Source organism: Neomonachus schauinslandi, chromosome 10 (assembly GCF_002201575.2).
Source record: "Neomonachus schauinslandi chromosome 10, ASM220157v2, whole genome shotgun sequence".
NCBI classification, from domain to species: Eukaryota; Metazoa; Chordata; class Mammalia; order Carnivora; family Phocidae; genus Neomonachus; species Neomonachus schauinslandi.
In genome coordinates, this window is record NC_058412.1 from 78,352,737 (window position 1) to 78,368,049 (window position 15,313).

Below are 15,313 nucleotides of genomic sequence, written 5' to 3' on the forward strand. Positions count from 1 at the left end.
TTCATCTAACCCACTTCCCTTTGGATGTACCTTTACTCTCATCACCTTTCTATAGATGAGGCTGGCAACCATCTCACCAGGGACAATTCACTGAACAACTCTTGTCAGTCTGACATTGGTGGATGGGAAGATTATTACAGATTTCCACTTACCTGCAATGGTGGAAAGCCAGGACTATATAGTATTTTGAGTTTAGTTACTGTTTAGGTAAATAGCAATTGAACCTGATTTTATTTGCATTTAAGTGAAATGCTAACTTTTGTTTTGGGAATTCACATCCTTTTTACTTGCAAAATTCCCATTTAGCATGAAATATAAGGGAGACTTATGAAAGAACAAATTAATCAAGATGGTAGGAATGTAAAAGAATAAGTGGCAGCACATAAAATCCAGTGATACCCCTTTATAATTTCAGTGCATGGGACAAAAACCCAGTGAAATGGAATTACCTTCTAATATATAGTTTAAGGTATTTTACTAGAGTTTTGCTCCATGAATATGTTTGTCATGGGACAGGAGATGTCCTTTATGACTTGTTGCATATTCAAATCCATATGATGTTTTCAAAAGGAATTCCACTGGAACGGTATAAAATCAGCCAGACTGCTGGGTAGGGGCTGGGTGGGAAAATAGGGAAGGGAAGGAATTCCCCGCTCTGTTAAACAGACTGAGTCATACACAGATGCTTATAATGTTAATGCTGGTAATGGTGAGCTATTCATATGAAGAAAAAGAACAAGCTCAACTCTCAACCTGAGATTCAGGTTTTGGAAACAGTGTATTAAGATGAAATATTGTTCTGGGCGCCTGGGTGGCTCAGTTGGTTAAGCCACTGGCTTCGGCTCAGGTCATGATCCCAGAGTCCCGGGATTGAGTCCCGCATCGGGATCTCTGCTCAGCAGGGAGTCTGCTTCTCCCTCTGACCCTCCCCCCTCTCATGTGCTCTCTCTCTCTCTCATTCTCTCTCTCAAATAAATAAATAAAATCTTTAAAATAAAAGATGAAATATTGTTCCTGAAATGATGGGCTAAAGTATAATCCTCATAAATAAATAATTTGGGCCTACTTTGGACAGTTGTTATTAAGAAGACATCCATGGTTAAACCCTCCAAATGGATTGGTGTGTTTTCCATCTTTTCTAATTAATTTAGAGTTTATATTTGAACATAAATTAGTGTTAGCTTTGATACGTGAAAGTACTTTGAGCCCCATGTAGTTGACTCCTCTGAGCCGTCTGTAGATTTTGACATTTTGCAGGTGTCTTGTACTAGAAAGGTAAACACTCACTCACCATCAAATAGACAAGAATGGTAACTGAGATAATTTTCAGCATTAAGTTCATTCATTTTTTTTTTTTAAGTAGGCTCCATGCTCAGCATGGAGACCGATGCAGGGCTTGAACTCATGACCCTGAGGGCAAGACCTGAGCTGGAATCAAGAGTCGGACATTTAACCAACTAAGCCACCCAGGCGCCCTGCATTGAGTTCATTCTTAAGAGAAAAAGTGGAGTTTTTGTAAGACTGTTTGCTCACACTCTTGGGAAAGAGCTCATTTTATTTCTTGGTGCACGTTAGGCATCTTAAAGTTCAGACAATGACTACAGACCGTAGACTCATAAGCAAAGAACCAAAAATAAGCTCACAGATAACCTGAATTATAATTATATACTGCAAGATCATGTATTTCAGAGATCGAAGACTTTGAATTTTACCTAAAATATTTGCGTAACTAATGGTGATTATTATTTCTATTTTGTGTGGGCAGTAAAGAGAGGCAGAAAATGGTTAAAGTAATTGGTTAAAAAAAAATCACCATAAAAGTCTGCCCTTCTAGAGAGAAGGAGACTTCTGGAGAGGCAAAATAAAATAAAGACTTTGTCTTAATATGTAATGTCATGTTTGTAACCGATATCTTCTGGGTGCTGCACTGAACAAACAAATACTAGCTTGAAAATACTGACTCTAACCCCAGTGTTTCTATATCATGCAACTCTGTGGGTACGAATGATATCCCATTATCATTCTCATTGACATTTGGCCAGCACGCAGCCAGTGGGCTGGTGGAGGGCGTGAGTTACTGTATGAAGCTCCTCCCAATATTACGTCCATAGGACACTGTCTTCATTCTGACTAGGTCTCTGTTGGCCAACAACTGGGCTGGTAGCTGCTGCTTCTTGAAGGACTCCTGCTCTGCCCAGGCAGCTGCAAAACCCGGGGGCTACCACAGAATGTACAGACCCTTCATCCTTCACCTAGCCAGGGCAAGGCTGGGTTCAGAGCCTAGGGAAACAAAGCCCCTCCCTCCCAAAGGGCCCAGGCACTTACTCAAGTCCCTCCCACTTTGTATTTCCTGCCACCCAGGCACCCACACACCCATAGCTTCAGTCTCAAAGGCCTTGCTGTCTCTTCTCTTCTCTCTCTCAAAGGCCCTTGCTTTCCGTAAGTAGATGCTTGCGGAATTGCTAACCCCATTTGCACATTCTTATTTTAGTCCCCTCTGGGAGCACTCTATGAGGGCTGCAAGGTTCTGTCAGGCACCTTAAAGGTTACAGAGGGAGTATACAAAATCCCTGCCTACAGGGCCCAGGGGTCTTGAGTTAGCAGTGGAGATGATGTGTATACGAAATATTATAACCCAGGGCTGAAAGGGATGCCACGGCCACTCTGCAAGAGTACTTCAAGCCTTTGCATTCTGTCCTTGTCCTTGGGATGCACGTCCTGCCGTTTTCTGTTTTCTGCTTGGCAAACTTCATTCTTTCAAGGCTCAGAACAAAAAAGCTCAAGGGTTACCTGCTCTTTGAAACCTTCCTGAATCTCAGAAGGATGCATCTGCTTTATGTTTTCACTGCACCCACTGCCACTACAGAAATTATCTTTTCAACTAGGACTCTTTAACAAAAAAAGAAAAGCCAGCTTTATTAAGGTACAAATTACATGATACAAATCGCACATATTTAAAGTATACAACTGGATAAAAATCACAAAAAGAATGCTACTATTATTACTGTCTAGACCCAAGGATGGCTCTATCTTGTTAAGGAGCATTTACTATTTGAAGAAACAAACAACAGTAATATCTATTCATTAAAGAAGGTTCAGAACAGCAATAAAGTATAAAAAAAAGTTGCCTGTCATCCCGTAACAGGACACTGCTAAGGTTAATCGACTGCTTCTGGTTTGCCAGTGTCATTCATCAAGTGTGTGTCATTCTGACATGTGCACAAAGAGGACAGCCACTTCTGGTTACTTACAAGAATATCTACAGATGGGAATTCATTCTTCTCCACCTCCAAGTCCTGAATTCCCAACACCTATTGTTTGGTACACGGGAATCCTAAACCTTCTCTAAATGTGGTGTTTAACTGGGAAGTAAAGTTTGTACACATCATTTGGCTAAAGACAGAAATAACCAAGTGCGCTGGTATCTGAGAAAGCCCTTCAATGAAGCACTATAATAAAGACTGTATTTCGTCATGTGTAGCTGGCCATCGAAACTGTCTGAGGCTACCTTCCCTCCTGTACTACTATGAAAGAAAAGTACTGCCAATTAATTGTAAGATCCCATCAACTCTAAAACAAATCCTGATTTTAGGGAACGTAAGATGAAAAAAAAAATCTACCTTAGATCAGTAAAATACAGTAGTCCTTAATCCATGTAGCTTAAGGACGATCCTTATACTCTGAGGGTATTACTTAAAATGGCTCTTTGGAACCATCTGAGGACTGTTCCACTCAGATCTCTCCTTGCTTGCCTATCAATCCAGCATTAGAATTATAAAAGGCAAGAAATGGAAATATATGGGGGGTGGGAGGGATGGGGTGGCTGGGTGATGAACATTGGGGAGGGTATGTGCTATGGTGAACGCTGTGAATTGTGTAAGACTGATGAATCACAGACCTGTACCCCTGAAACATGTTAATATGTTAAAAAAATTTAAAAAACCCCGAAACCGAAATATATCTTCTCTTATTTTCAGACCCATGCATTAAGCTAGTTACTATAGAAAAAGGAACCACCTGATTTGGGGTCTCTCTTCACCCCCAACCATCACTTTCTCCTCATTCTTTTCTATAAAGCTCAGAAGAGTTGAAATAAGGTAATTTATAATTAATTTAAATGTTTGTTTCAAGGGAATGCTAAAACATGGAGTTTTAGTCCAAACACTTTGTGGTACAACTTAAAGCATGCTAGGAACCCCAAGAGGGAGATAGAAAACAAGCTTTCTAACTTTAAAGTATTTTCCTTCACACTTGCTGCTTTTCTTCTCCTTCTAGTGTACAAAAAGCCAATAGGATTATCATTTCTAAAATGATGCTAGAATTCTTCTGTATAATGTTTTAAACACTGATCAGGAAAAATAGTTCCAGACCAGGTTTGATCCCACCAGAGCCAGCATCCATTGCCACATGAAATGTTTGTGAAATGTCATTAGGTTTGCTCATATGCCTTCTGAGGATGGAAAAGGTTCTACAACTTTGAGTCCTTTATTTGCATTTCAAAATTTATGAGATTGCTACAGAAATGAAGAGAAAAGGGCAAATCAAATTCAATTTTTTTTTTCTTGGTTGAATTACCTGATAATGGCACACAGTCTTTTTTTTTCTTTTTTTTAACCAAATTGAATTATTTTTGAGATTTAAAGACTGAGATGGACATGTCTGGTAGTTTTTGTCTAGGGAATTGTGACTCCAAATTAAGATTTCCGAGAAGAGAAAAAATATCCAAGTTCATTATCAATGAACTTTACTATACATTATGTCCTTTAACACTGAGACAAATTGGGGAAATTCTCGGAAGTATTTAGCTAATTAATTTAGTGGTACTGGTAACTCAGAATGCCCAGTTAAAAGGACTTTCCTAGTGAGGTTAAATTGTCCCTTCAATCTTTTTTTTTTAATTTTATTTTATTATGTTATGTTAGTCATCATACATTACATAATTAGTTTTTGATGTAGTGTTCCATGATTCATTGTTTGCCTATAACACCCAGTGCCCCATGTAATACGTGCCCTCCTTAATACCCATTACTGTGCTAACCCATCCTCCCACCCCCCTCCCCTCTAAAACCCTCAGTTCGTTTCTCAGAGTCCATAGTCTCTCATGGTTCATCTCCCCCTCAGATTTCCCCCCCTTCATTCTTCCCCTCCTGCTATCTTCTTCTTCTTTTTTTTTTTTTAACATATAATGTATTATTTGTTTCAGAGGTACAGGTCTGTGATTCATCAGTCTTATACAATTCACAGTGCTCACCATAGCACATACCCTCTCCAATGTCCATCACCCAGCCACCCCATCCCTCCCACCCCCCTCCAGTCCAGCAACCCTCAGTTTGTTTCCTGAGATTAAGAGTCTCTTATGGTTTGTCTCCCTCTCTGGTTTCATCTTGTTTCATCTTTTCCTCCCTTCCCCTATGCTCCTCTGTCTTGTTTCTCAAATTCCTCATATCAGTGGGATCATATGATACTTGTCTTTCTCTGATTGACTTATTTCGCTTAGCATAATACCCTCTAGTTCCATCCACGTTGTTGCAAGTGCCCCTTCAATCTTAATGAGGGCTTAATTTTGTTATTTATTAGTCATTTTAGAGATTTTGCCCCTCAAATTCCATAAATAATTCTAACTCCTGTACTCTAGCAATAGTGATAATCTCAAATATTAATAATGTAATGAATGAACAGCAAGCCCCCAATTGTCAGTTGAGATACAGGTTAAAAAAGATGCACTGTGTGTGAAAATTAGCAACAGTCTTTGCCATGGGCAGATTAGGGCTCCCCCAAAGATGTCTGTATCTTAATTCCTGGACCCTGTCACAGAATATACTGCTGCTCATGGCAAAAGGGATTTGCAGATGTGATTAATAATTTTGAGATGGGAGATTATCCTGGATTATCCAGGTAGGCCCAATATAATCACAAAGGCCCTTATAAAGGGTGGGAGGGGAGAGTCAGAGAAGGAGATGTGACAAGGAAGTCTTGAGGTCAGGATGATGAGAGCCATGACCTAAGTAACAAGGGCAGCTTGTAGAAGCTGAGCGCGACAAGAAAAATTATTCCCTAGAGTATTTGGGAGGAACACAGCCCACCAACACCTTGATTTTAGCTCAGACTTTTGACTTCCAAAGTTGTAAGAAAATACATTTGTGTTGTCTTAAGTCACTAAGTTTGTGGTAAATTGCTATAGCAGAAATAGCACACTAATCCAGTCTTATTTCTTCCATACCAGATAAATTAATAGTACTTCCAAGGTTTTTGAAAGAAAAGCATTATTAAAATCATGCAATGTTCTTACATTTTGTAAAATGACTTTTTCTTTCTTAGGCAAGGCCAAAAGATCTAGGGGCAACATAACTCCACACAAATCCTATAAAAATCCTAAATAACATACAGTTTTTAATTTAAATTTGAAATTCTGTGCCCTATCTGATATTTGATAATGTAGTTTTTTGGATGGAAGATAAGATTCTTATAACTTCATTTCTGCTTTGAAAAATATATTTTTTGTACTAATGAGGTAAGGTCTCAAATTTACTGTAGAGATAAGTTATTACTTAAACTTTATATACATTCAACAAAACAAATTTATACAGTCCTTTTGGAAAAGTCACAACCAAATGGGCCTTGGGATGTGTGCTCAGTTACATCAGAAATTGTACTTACACCATGGATATGTTTATATAATAAAAATATGTATTTGCTTATGTTTTGGGTGAAGCCATTATTTTGGCCAGATTATATACAAAAATTATAAGGATTCTGCATTGTATTTTGTGTGGCAATATGCCACTGGAAGTTCTAATACAAGAGTGACATGCAGGTTCTGGTTAAAGATGGTGACATAGGAAGATCTTGAACTCACCTCCCCTCACAGATACACTGAGTCCCCACAGCTACATACTTACCCTTAAAGAAACCTAAAGGCTGGCTGACTGATGATGACACATCCAGCAAATGAGAAGAAAACTACATTAAAGCAGGTAGGAGAAACTGTGACACAATCTCCCCAAAAACCCACAACTGGGAGGGAACTCCGAGCTTCTCCTTGAGGAGCAAAGGGTTCAAACTCCATATTGAGCACTCCAACTTTTTTAGGGCTGCACTTGAGAGATAAGCTCCCCAAACATCCAATTTTGAAAACCAATGGGGCTCCAACTCCAAGACCCACAACACAGCAGTGATCTGAGAAATGCCTCTTAAGGGGCTCATGTGCTCCAAGTCACCCAGGCCAGGGCCCTGCTCAGATTATGCCCCGACTCCTGCAGGAGGCACACCTACTTATATTAAAATCTTGGCCTGAGAGGCAGGCACCTTTTTTTTTTTTTAAAGATTTTATTTATTTATTTAATTGACAGAGAGAGAGAGAGACAGCGTGAGGAGGAACACAAGGAGGGGGAGTGGGAGAAGGAGAAGCAGGCTTCCGGCCCAGCAGGGAGCCCGATGAGGGGCTCGATCCCAGGACCCCAGGATCATGACCTGAGCCGAAGGCAGACGCTTAACCAACTGAGCCACCCAGGTGCCCCGAGGCAGGCACCTTTTAACACACACAACTAGGAGCCTGCTGGAACACTCTCAAGGGTCAGCTGGTGGGTGCCATTTTCTTGCTCTCCCTTTGCCATGTTCCCGAGCACTAGTATATCCCAGAAGGGAGCTCTGATATGTGTCTGATGCCCTGATTTCTGTGGCTGCTGCCTAGATTATGCCTCTTAGTCTCCTGGCTCTGGAGGTCAGAGAGCTTGTGATCCTGGTCACAGGGGACTGTAATAACAGGTGTCACCCACAAAGGAGCTTACACCGGTCTGATGCCCTGACTTCTGCTGTCAGGGGACACTTCCACATCACCTGGCTGGGGTGACCAGTGGGGCTTCCACCTGTGGGTCCCACAAGACTGTAAACAATGGAGAAGAGTTCTTAAACTGCTACTATCCCCAGGTCACTGCAAGAAGCAATAGACCCAGGAGCCCAGTCTTTCTGTGAAGGACGCCTAGTAGCTGATCATCATGGCTGTGGCCTGAGGGGCCGGCTACTAATTAAACATGCATTTAGGAGCTGACTGTAATCTATCCCAGAGGGTGGGTGCTATCTTTGCACCCCAGCTCTGCTTCAGAATGCCATGTTTCCTCAAGGGGAGCTTTATGTGGATCTGGTGCCTGGTGTTTGTGGCAGATGCCCAGAGGATGCCCCTTGATCACCTGGTTCTGGTGGCCTGAAGGGCTTGTGTTCCTGGGTCCTACAGGACTGTGGCAATTAGAGGGATGGTTCTTGGTAGGCTATCATGTCCAGGGCACTGCACAGACAGTAGACTGAGGCACACCGTCTTCCCCCCAGTCTTTGAAGGAGGTCACTTCGCTTGTCCTGGAGCTTTAGAATGAGAGGCAGGCTTTGGGACTGGTACATACTTTAGTGGCCTACAGAGCTGCTCTCAAGGAACATAGGCTATGGACACCATCTTTGCATTCTCCCTCTGCCTCACACTAGGCTTGCTGGTATCTCCCAGAAAGGAGTTTATACAGACCTTTGGAGCCCAAATTTTTGCAACTGCTGTCCAGGGAACATTTCCAGATCACCTGGCTCTGGTGGTCAGCAGTGCTTATGCCTGTGGCCCCTCAGGACTTTATATATTTGCATACTTTTAAAAGCTGTTGCCTGTGGGTCCGGTTTCTAGTCAGCCTGAATCTAGGTGCTGAGATCCTTCCCTTTGGGACACTGACATGTCTTGGCACATCCTGAACTACTGGGAGCTGTTAAAAATATAGTAGGTTGCTTGGACAAGCACACAGGTTTGAGAGATGACCAAGAGCTGGGAAAGGGTTGGATAAAAAGGTTCATCTCCTACACGAGGCCACTCCTTCAAGACTGGATGAGGTGGTTATTTTATCTACTATATAGAAACCAATACAGAGACTCAAGCAAAATGAAAAGACAGAGGAATATGTTCCAAATGAAAGCAAAACTCAGGAAAAAAAAAAAAAACCTTAATGAAACAGAGATAAGTAATTATCCGATAAAGAGTTCAAAGTAATGGTCATAAAAATGCTTACTTGAACGGGTGAGAAGAATAGATGAACATAGTGAGAACTTCCACAAAGAGATGTAAAATATAAGAAAGTACCAAACAGAAGTCACAGAGGTGAAGAATGCAATGACTGAACAGAATAAATGAAGCAGAGGAAAGGATCAGTCTAATCAAAGACAAGGCAGTGGAACTCACCAATCAGAGCAAGATAAAAAAAAGAATGAAATAAGTGAAGACAGCTTAATAGCTATATGGGACAAAAGACTAACATTTGCATTATAGGACTCCCAAGAGGAAAAGAGAAAGAGAAAGGGATAGAAATTTTATTAGAAGAAATAATGACTAAAAATTTCCCTACCTTGGGGGAGGAAATGGGAATCCAGATCCAGGAATCCCAGAGAATTCCAGAAAAGATGAATCCAAAGAGTCCCACACCAAGACACATTATGAATAAAATTTCAAAAGTTAAAGAAAAAGGAATATTAAAAGCAGCAAAAGAGGGGCACCTGGCTGGCTCAGTTGGTTAAGTGACTGCCTTTGGCTCACATCATGATCCTGGAGTCCCAGGATCGAATCCTGTGTCAGGGAGTCTGCTTCTCCCTCTGACACTCTCCCCCCATGCTCTCTCTCTCAAATAAATAAATAAAATCTTTAAAAAAAGAAAAGGCAGCAAGAGAAAAACAACTTGTTAAGTACAAGGGAACCCCCATAAGTTTCAGCACAAACTTTACAAGTTAGAAGGGAGTGGCAGGATATATGCAAAGTGCTGAAAGAAAAATCTTCCAACCAAGAATACTCTACCCAGCAAAATTATCATTAAGAACTGAAGGAGATCAAGAGTTTTCCAGACAAGCAAAAGCTAAAGGAGTTCATCACATAATGATGAAGGGACCACATGAAGCTGAAAAGAAGTGGCCTAATTAGTAACAAGAAAACATGTGAAAGTAAATCTCACTGGAAAAGTAAATCTTTAGTAAAGGTAGTGGATTAATTATTATAAAGGTAGAATGATGGTTAAAAGACAAAAGTGGTGGGCGCCTGGGTGGCTCAGTTGGTTAAGTGACTGCCTTCGGCTCAGGTCATGATCCTGGAGTCCCTGGATCGAGTCCCGCATCGGGCTCCCTGCTCGGCAGGGAGCCTGCTTCTCCCTCTGACCCTCCCTCCTCTCATGTGCTCTCTGTCTCTCTCATTCTCTCTGTCTCAAATAAGTAAATAAAATCTTTAAAAAAAAAAAAAAGACAAAAGTGGTAAAAAATAACCATGATTACAATTAGTTAGAGGATACACAAGATAAAAAGATGTAAAATGTGACACCAAAACCAAAGAGTAAAAATGTTCAGCTTTAGAATGGGATCAAAGCTGTTATCAATTTAAAATAGATTGTTATAGATATAAGTTGTTACATGTAAGCCTCATGGTAACTGCAAAGCAAAAACCTATAGTAAATACAGAAAAGATAAAGGGAAAGGAATATAAGCATACCATAAAAGAAAGTCATCAAACCACAAAGGAAGAGAGCAAGAGAAGGAGAAAAGAACAGAAAGGAACTACAAAAACAGCTAGAAAACAACTAACAAAATGACAATAAGCACATACCTGTCAATAAATTATCTCAAATGTAAATGGACTTAATTCTCCAATCAAAAGACACAGAGTGGCTGAATGGATTAAAAAACAAGACTTGAAAAAATATTGTTGAGGCTACTGTGTGGACAAGAGACTGTATATTAGAGGCTAGGATGAATGGCTGGAAAACTGTAAGAGTCCACACTAGATATGATGATGGCTTGGAATAGAGTGGTAGGTAGAGCAAGTGTGGAAACAGGAAGACCAGTTGGGGAGTTATTGCAATAATCAATGCAAGGGATGATAGTGTAGACCAAGGAGGTAGCTCTGATGGTGGGGGAAGTATTTAAATTTGGGATATATTTTGAAAGTAGGGTAGACATGATTTAATGATGAGCTGGATGTGAGATGAGAGAAAGACAAGTCAAGGATGGTGTACTGGGTTGAACAGTGTCCTCCAAAAGCTCATGTCCACTCAAAATCTGTGAATTTGACCTTATGTGGATATAGGGTTCTTGCAGGTAAAATCAAGTTAAGATGAGGTCACACTAGATTAAGGTGGGCCCTAAATTTAATGACTGCTGTCCTTATAGACACAGAGACACAGAGAGGCAAGACAGCCATGTGTATGTAGAGGCAGAAATGAAAGTGATGCAACTACAAGCCAAGGAATGTGACAGACTACTGAAAGTCTTCAAAAGCTAGGAAGAGGCAAGAAAGGATTCTTCCCTAGAGCCGTCAGAGGGAGCATGGCCCTGCTGGCACCCTGATTTCAGACTTCCAGCCTCCAGAACTATGGGAGAATAAATTTCTTTTAAGCTGCCCACTTTGTGTATTTTGTTACAGGTGCCTTAGAAAACAAATACAGATGATTCCAAGGGTTTTGGCCTGAGCCAGCTGCAAAAATGGAGAAATCACTTACTGAGAAACACTGGGATAAAAGGCTTGTGGGGAGGATTAAAAGCTCAGTGTTTGATATAGCAAGCTTAAGATGTTTGTTAGGTATCCAAGAGGAGATGTTGAGTAAGTAAGCAGAACTACAAGTATGGAGTTTGGGGGATGGAGAAGAGGCTAGAGACACAAACTTAGAAGTCATAAGCTTGGCATAGAGAGTATTTAAAGCAACAATTAGATGAAATAATTAGATGAAATCACCGAAGGAATAAACAGAGAGGAGACGTGGAAGGATTAAAGGTAAGTGCAGAAAAGGACTATCAGAGACTTTAGGTTAAGTCTGGACTAAAAACCTGCTTGAAAATACACTCTAGCAAAAACAATACGCACATCTTAAGAGGAAGGCTTGAGACACAAGAAACAATGGCCAATTAAGAAACTAACAAATAATTGTTAAGGTGTAATGCTAAAAAATGGTTATAATAACAAGCGTTTGAAATACTGTAATCTCAAACTGAGAGATGATGGTGAGGGAGATCAAAGTAAAACTAACTGTTGGGGGTAGAATACAGATATGAGTTAATTGTAGGTATTGATAAAAATAGGTTTAACTAGGCTAATGTATTAAAATTCTAAAGGCAATTACTAGAAAAACAGAGTATTATGTATATGTTTGAAAATCCTGAAGGGGGGAAAAAGGAACAAAGAAAGATTAATTAACCCAAGAGGAGGTAGAAAATTTGAAAAAGCAAATAGGCATAGAAGAAAATGAAAATACAATTAAAGATCTACTCTTAAAAGAAAACTATGGACAGTATGTTTTATGGTTGAGTTACTCCATGCCTTTAAGGAGGGGGAAATTGGCATGTTATATAAAATGTTCCAGAATACAGAAAAAGGTAGAAAGCTAAAGAATTCATTATAGAAAGCTATTATATTCCTGGTGTCAAAACTGAACAAGTGTACACAAAAAGATACCTAGACCAAGGTGACTTATGAACACGGGAGTAAAATTCTAAAATTAAATATTGGCATATTGAATCCAAAAGTATATTAAATGAACAATACACCATACTCAAGGAAACTAATCATAGGAATATACAGGTGATTAAAAAATCAGACAATCTATTAATGTAATTTTCTACATTAGCAGATTAAAGAACAAAACTATGAACACCTCAATAAATACTGAATAAATTTCAACTAAATTCAAACTTGTTGTATTTCTGTATACTCTGGAAAACTGATCAGTAATTGCCGGGGGTTGGGTGTGTGGGAGGCGTTGACTACAAAGTACCAAGGGGGAGTTCTGGGTGGTGATGGAATGCTTCTATATCTTGAGTAAGGTGGTCTCAGGAGCATATGTGTTTTTCAAAACTTGCAGGATACTGTTTTCAAATTGTACCTTAAGTTTTAAAAATGAAAAAATAAATCAATCCATGAAAATGTTCAGAAAGCTAGAAATAGAAGGAAGCTATCTGAGCTGGACACACAATACGCAATTCTTATACCTATTGATAACAACCACACTCAATGATTAGAATCATCCTTGTTAATGTCACGAATATGGCAAAGATGTACAGCTTCCCATCGACACAATAAGAAGGGTAAAATGAAACATATTTGTTTTTGCAAAACTCTTTAACAGTTTCTCAATTCACTTAGAGTAAAACCCAAGTCCTTTGAATGGTCCTACTGTCCAAACATAATATGACTGCATTTACCTCACAGTGTCACTTACTGTTCCTCGCCTGGTTCTCTCTGCCCTGACTCCACTGTTCTTGCTGTTCCTCCAGCGTCCACGCACTTTCACCTCCATCTGCCAGAAGTCTCTACCTCCACTTGTCTGCATGAGTTGCTCCTTCTCTACCTTCAGCTCAAGTGACACCTCCCCAGGAGGGTCTTTTTTAAGCTCTCTACTTAAAATTCATCCATCCCCATTCACCATCAACATTCATTATCTTCCTCTCCTGATTTATGTTTCTTCAGTATACATCATGATCTAACATGTCATATATTTTACTGCTACACATCCTGCTTTTCCCCACTTGGAAAATATAAGTCCACCAAAAAAAATCTCCCGGGACAAAAGGAGTTCAGTAAATAAATATGTAACACCTGGTAGCATTCCTTTTCAGTTCTCTTGGGTACATATACCTAGAAGTGGAATTGCTGGGTCATATGATAACCTGATGTTTAACCTTTTGAGGAACTGTTAAACTGTCTTTCAAAGAGGCCGCACCATTTTGGATCCTACCAGCAACTGATAGCAGGGTTCCAATTTCTCAATATTCTTGTCAACACTGGTTATTGTTTGTCTTTGATTTTAGCCATTTAAGTAGGTGTGAAGAAGTATCTCCTTGTGGTTTTGATTTGGAACTCTAATGATTAACAATGGTGATAGGGTCTTCTCATATACGTATCAGGCATTTGTAGACCTCCTTGGGAGAAGTGTCTATTTAAATCCTTTGCCCATTCTTTTTTTTTTTTTTTTTAAAGATTTTATTTATTTATTTGACAGAGAGAGACACAGCGAGAGAGGGAACACAAGCAAGGGGGAGTGGGAGAGGGAGAAGCAGGCCTCCTGCGGAGCAGAGACCCTGGGACCATGACCTGAGCCGAAGGCCATTGCTCAACAACTGAGCCACCCAGCCGCCCTCCTTTGCCCATTATTAAAGTGAGTTATGTTTTTATTGTTGGGTTGTAAGAGTTCTTTATATATTGTGTCACTACCTGTTTCAGTGAATAAAATTTTATCTGAACCTAGTCACATTTATTCATTTAGGTAAATTATTTACAAACTGATCCTTTACAGAAAAAGCTTGTTGACATCTGATTTAAAAATGAGTTATTGGTCAAGAATTAGATAAATATACTGAAAAAAAGAGGCTGGACAGTCCTGAAACAAATCCATGTATTTACGAGAAATTCAATTGTTGATTTAGGTGGTATTTCAAACTAGTGGGGGGAACATGGGGTAATCAGTTGATAGTGTTAACAATAATTTACTAACTGCTGAAAAGAATAAAGCTAGAAACCTTTGTCACACCATCTACAAAAAATTGTTTTAAAACCCCAAAATCAAACTATAAAAAATGATAATAAAATAGAGAACATTGTTAGAATGTTGGAGCAGGAAAAATCATTTTTCTCTGACATAAAAATTAAACACTTTGCTAGTATAAAAGGTACATAAATAAGGTAGCAAGAAAATAGTTGCATCATATATAACAGACAAATGAATAAGATAAGGAGTTTGTACAAATCATTTTTTTTAAAGTGGTAATGGATATGAATGTGCAATTTGTAAAGGAAAAATAGTCAATGCTCAAACTCAGAAGTAATTAGAGAAATGCAAATTAAAACAATGGGATATCAATTTTTCACCCACACTGCAGACACAATGATATAAAGCCAGATAATGTTAAACATTGGCAAAGATGCATAAAGAAGTACTGTTGAAACACAGTCAAGGCTAACTATGGTTTCTCATGCCTCCAGTACCTATCCTCTTCTAAGTATCTGTTCTAGAGACTTTCAATAAGAGGCATACAAAAAGGCATTTATAAATAATATTGGTTGTAATAGTGTTTGTGATAACAAACCATAACCAATCTCAGTGTCCATCAAAAGGAGCTTGACTAAATAAACTACAACAAATTCATACCACAAAATATTTTGCTGCAATTAAGAAGAATGAAGAACATCTCTATATATTTACTTGGAAAGATCTCCAAATACCTTTGTTAAGGGAAATAAAAATCAGCTTAGAATGAAATTTACCACTGTGATATTATAATGAATTGTTATTTTAATAATTCACTTTAAAAGGTTGCAGTGTTA

The 15,313-nt window shown here is 39.3% G+C and overlaps 1 protein-coding gene across 1 annotated transcript in view; it reads right to left on the reverse strand.

Annotated features, from left to right (window-relative positions):
- The window catches only part of AFF3 (AF4/FMR2 family member 3), a 429,746-nt gene that overhangs the window by 176,295 nt on the left and 238,138 nt on the right, over nt 1-15,313 (reverse strand). The window lies entirely within an intron of this gene.